The following is a 5,523-nucleotide window of genomic DNA, read 5'->3' on the forward strand; positions in this document are numbered from 1 at the left end:
GAAAACTTGAGTAAAATCCCAGTTACATTAGTTTATTTTATAAAGTGGTATATTGAAAAGTTGTTAATTCTATTCCCAAAATTTATTTTAAGTTGTGGAAGCTAATTTTAAAAGTAACTGATTTACGAAAATGTGATGTTAAAAGCTAAGTTGCGAAACCGTTCCGAGAATGTTGCGGAAACATAGTGTTGTTTAAATCCAGTTATAAATCAAAGTAATTAAAACCCAAAGTTAAAATCTAGAAACTTTAAGAGGTCTTTTTGCAAAATTTGAAAACCCAAAACAGAATCTAAAACATAAATAAAGTCCAAAGGCAGTCGTGTGGCCATCTCTAAGTCCCTCGAAGCAGAAGCGACACGCCATCTTGCCACTAAACCACATGCTCTCTTTGTGTCACATTTTATTCTTAATTATTTAAAAGGCTCACTTCCAAGTACCAAGGGTTTTATTCACTTAAATAAAAAATTTAGCTGAAGCCTAAGTTTGAACCCAGGACTTCTCCAACAATCCCAAATATGCCCAAATACTTAGCCACTAAAGCCAACATGCAATTTGTGATATTTTTCACACACATAACTTTTATGTGTTCCCACGCTCAAGACCCATTCCTTCTAAGCCCAAATTCGGGGCGTTACAGAGAAAGTCGTTTGTTTGAAAGTCGGGAATGCCTAGGATTCTATAACACAAAGCATAGGTATTTTTCAAGAAAAAAATTATTACTAAAAATATCATAAAGCAACTCGAATTTCAAATTTTTAATTTCCTACTAGGAAACTATTTTTGAATTGAATTTTTTCACACACTACCATAACGAAGCTTTGAAACTATTTTCCTTTCCTGGTCGTCGATCATTAAGGCTGTGTTTGTTTACCTGTAAAAAATTTTTACGGAAAACATTTTTTTTTTCACTTTTTGTTTGGTGGAAAATGAATTCCCACCGTAAAACCATCTCCAAAACACGAGAAAAAAAGGGTTTATTTTAGGAAAACGTCTTACCCTTTTTCATTTTGGTAAGACATTTTCCAATGTTTTTCTCTTCACCAACAAGCGAAGCCTCTTCTGCTTCCCTCTTCCTTGCCACCCCGATATAATGTTTCCCGCTAGCCAGAAACAATTCTCAGCACCAATCGCCAATGTGGATCTTTGATTTACCCATTTTTGCCTTTCATTTTTGAAATCTGAACTGCACTAGTTAGGCAAGGGCATTCATCTTCTTCCCTCAAAGGTAAGAATAGACTAAAATTTTCATAGATAGTTTACTAGAAATAAAAAATGAAAAAAAGATCCAACCTGGAAAGCAAAAAAGGTAGTCCCAAAAATGAATCCCTTTGGTAAATTGGGTTTGCTAATATTTTGTGAAAACCCAGCCTGGATTCCCAAAGCTAGTAACAATGTAATAATGGGCAAAGTAATGCCCTTTAGTACCATGTCTTTAATTTGACTATTACAAAAAGTTGATATGAAAAAGAGTGAGAGTGAGAGATATGGTGAAAGATTTGGGTTTGGGTTAATGATTATTTATAAAGAAATGATGAGTCGATAAAAGAAAATGTGCATAAAATAAGAAAATGGGTTGTTAAGAAAAAAAGAGAGAATTTAGTCATTGATTTTAGCATAAGTTTATGTTTGTTTATTTGTCTGTAGATGTATTTTGATTCAATTAAACGATAGTGTTTAATTTTGTGTCCTAGGTAATCACTCTACTTTTTCATATGTTTTTAGACTAAATTTCATACCAGACATGCCAGCTTGTTTTTCATGGCCTAATCTGCAAATTCAAACAGAGAGGTTAAGGAAGAAGATAATGAAAAAAAAGGGTTATTTGTCATTCCACTTCAATCAAAGCTTACTGGGTCCAGATATTCATATGCATGAATGAGTTTAGCTCAAGAAAATGGATGCCATGTTTTGCTTGATGCAGTTGCATTAGGTGCTAAAGAAATAGAGACTTTAGGGCTTTCATTGTTTGCCCCTAATTTCCTTATTTGTTCATTTTTCAAAGTTTTCTTTGTGAAAACCCATCAGGGTTTTGCTACTTGTTTATCAAGAAATCCATTTGTTCATCTGTTTTGAAAGGTTCAACCACAAATGCTGGGATCGTGAGCCTTGTCCCACCATTGAAGCTTGAAGCATCCAATGGAAAGGCATCATTGTATGATATCGAGGAAATAATAGATTCAAGAACCAGCAACACCCTACAATGCAAGGCCTTGGACCATGCAAATTCATTATGTCTTGTATTAATAATTAGTAGAACAAGGAGCTTTTAACTGGTTGATAAATGCATTGATGAGTCCACAACATCCATATTCAAAAATTGGAATCTCTGCTTTCAAAATCTATGGTCCAAAAGTAATGTTTGACCAAGGTCCAATAGCGATTTTCAATGTATTTGATCGGAAAGGGGAAAGGATTGATCCTGCATTAGTGCAAAAACTAGCTTATAGGAACAGTATTTCATTATGCATTGAGTGTTTACAACAATTTCGGTTCAGTGTTAAACATGAAGAAATAAAGAAAAAAGATAAGTTTTAGCCTGGGATAGATGTTGTTACAACTACAATTGGGTTCCTTACTAGTTTTGAAGACATTTATAGGCTTTGGATATTTGTTTCAAGGTTCTCGAATGCTGATTTTTTTAATGAAAGAGAAATGGAGATGTAAAGCTCTTAATCAAAAAACAATTGAAATTTAGTCCAAAAACTTGTTAATTCTTTCATTCTTTGTATATTATTGTTTGGTATGAAATTTAGTCCAAGAATTATTGTCTGATATTAAAATTTGTAATATTAATTGTGGTTTGGAAGCAAAATTTATTATTATTCAATCTTTGTTTTTTAATTTTTTTATAACACTATTCATACATCATATTCACAAATAATAATGTGATGGGTGAGATCATCTCCACAGTGATTACAATGGTATAATTTGGTCAAGTTATTAGTGCGAGGTATGATTAATGTTATGAAAAAAAAATAATGATAAGAATGCAGTGGTAATTTGAAGGAATAATGATGTGTGCTATATGTATAACTGATAAATAATGGAAAATGCTATGACAAAACAAGAGTAAGAGTGAAATGGAAAATTTGAGAATAATTACATGAATAATACGCAAACAAACAAGTTAACAACTAAAAATGCTATGGCGAAGATACTACTGCAAAGGATAGAGGGTTTATGGTATTGATCTGGAAGGTTGAGATTACTAAGAATCTGCCATTACTGATAGTAATGCTTTGACACTTAATCTATTGATCAGAAGAGTTTTAAAATGGTCTGCTTCTTTCGAGAACAAGACCTCAAGATACATTACCCTGAGCGATATATGTCTATAGACTTTTCACACGGTACCCTGAACTATTTTGTTTTCTTTCCATATGAACATTGCTCTATGTCTAGAGGTTGATACAAGTATTCGGTCGAACACTTGCTCATATCATTCAATTTCAATCTCATTAACCTAACCTTGTCAGAATTATATTAATTTAATGAACATGTTGTACATTCATCTATGTTTAGAGTTTGTAGACATGCATTTTTGTAAAAAAAAACCATTAAATGAAACAGTGTATTAAAGTAGATCTACACTTCAGTCATTGAAGAAAATAAGAGTTTCACCAAGTAATCACAACCCTATAAGATTTAGGTCATGAGTTGGCAATTAAAATTCAAATCCAAAGTATCATTCAACATTGTTTTCATCAAATCAATTCACGAAGAGTCATTAAAAAGTAACATAAGAACTTCGAGAAGATAGCTTTCACTTATCTAGCCCACACTCCAGTGATGCAGTGTCCTGTGGTGGCTGAAAGGCACTACCTTCGTCTTCCTCTTCCCATCTCTACTCAGTCGCTACCCTCTATTTTTTTGCCTAAGCATCTTTTTTTTTTCTCTTTTTTATTTTTTCCGCCCACTTTAGTTTTTCCTTCTTTGGCTTTTATAATCGTTTTCCCTAGGGTAAATCCAACAGCCCATGATTTTCTTCCCTTTTTTTCAAGTAGATATATCTGGTGCAAGTTCAACTGCGCCTAAGACCAGTACGCTTTAAGTGCTGACTGGACATCTTCCTGGCATTGCCACAACATTCGTATTGCCAAACTGTCCAACCCTTTACCCCAGTAAACCTTACCTTATTTACTTCTTTTTCCTTATCATGCACCTGTCAATCCACCACACCACACAACCCTTCCACAAGCAATTAAAAATAACTAACATTTAAGTACATTCCAAGCTCCTAATGTAATGCTAAAACAAGAAAAATACTAATGGAATGTCCTAACATGCAACTAACTGTACCTAAGTATAGGCAATTAGCTAGATCTAAAGGCAAGAAATATAACTCTTTTCAAGAGTTATCAATTATTCTATGTGTTGCTCGGGATTCCTATGCAATTTGGCTTTTGATATCTCACATCATACTCAACAATTGGCTTATTTGATCTTCCAAATTAGTTAAAGTTTCCGTAGTGTTAGTGCACTCAAATTGTACCTATTTTACTTCAGTTCTCATTGATTGCATTTTCCTATCAATCCAATCCAAGTATTAACGACATACAATATGGTCATTTAGGTTGGCCCTCTTCTAAGGCTTCTTTAAATAAGGAGGTTGATAATTAGTATTTTTAATTAGTTGTGCATTGTTACCTCCTCATTGATTTTCGTCCCATCTTAGGTTTGGGTGATCTCTCCAATCGGGATTATAGGTGTTTGAATAAGGGTTTCCACCCCTATTTTTAACATAATTGACATCTTTCGTTGGATTGTTAACATAATGAATTAGTGGTTTTTCTTCTCTATATATAGGCTAGATGAAAACTCTATACGGATGAGTTTATCCATAATTTGCTGATATTTATCATCCTTTTGGACAGCTTTTACCGTAGATGGTTTTTGGCCATATTTATAGCATTCAATTGGCCACTAACAAGAATTCATTATCATGTTTTTTTTTATCAACTCATATGTATTTTTGTATGTTCTGTTCATTAAGGCTCCTCTTGTAGCTTCATCTAGCCCTGAATGTACATGCACATCAAACCCATTATAGAACATTTGTAGCCTCAACTACTCAGGTAATCCATGATGTGGGCATATCTTTATTAGCGTTTTAAAATGCTCCTAAGCTTCGTGAAAGCTCTCTCCCTTTAATTGTTTAAACATTGCGATCTCTCTTCTCAGTTGGACATTTTTGCTAATAGGGAAAAACTTTTATAGAAATTTTCCTTACTTGTGAATCTAACCAAGAAAAGGCGTTATCGATTAAGGAGAAGAGGAACAATAGAAGATGAATAGCATCATCAGTGACCCCATTATATTTAAATGTACCACAAAGTTGAAGGAACTGTTTTAAATGCTGATTTGGGTCCTACATCATTGTGCCTCTAAACTGCAAATTGTTCTAGATCATATGGATCATGGCCAATTTTATTTCAAAATTTTTAGCCCTGATGGTTGGCCTTGTAATCCTTCCTTGAACCTTTTCCAGATTTCGTAGCTCATAGTCCCTTATGGTTCTTTTGT

General features: G+C 33.6%; 1 long non-coding RNA gene and 1 other non-coding gene across 2 annotated transcripts; both read left to right on the top strand.

Annotated features, from left to right (window-relative positions):
* Positions 1–976: 976 nt before the first annotated feature.
* On the top strand, positions 977–2,338 carry LOC128286717 (uncharacterized). Its single transcript, XR_008277354.1, has 2 exons — positions 977–1,225; positions 2,077–2,338. It is a non-coding gene; the product is annotated as an uncharacterized LOC128286717 (long non-coding RNA).
* Positions 2,339–5,077: 2,739 nt separating this feature from the next.
* Positions 5,078–5,184, top strand: LOC128287502 (small nucleolar RNA R71). Its single transcript, XR_008278202.1, has one exon. It is a non-coding gene; the product is annotated as a small nucleolar RNA R71 (small nucleolar RNA).
* Positions 5,185–5,523: the final 339 nt, after the last annotated feature.

This window comes from Gossypium arboreum, chromosome 13 (assembly GCF_025698485.1).
Source record: "Gossypium arboreum isolate Shixiya-1 chromosome 13, ASM2569848v2, whole genome shotgun sequence".
In the NCBI taxonomy this organism is placed as follows: domain Eukaryota; kingdom Viridiplantae; phylum Streptophyta; class Magnoliopsida; order Malvales; family Malvaceae; genus Gossypium; species Gossypium arboreum.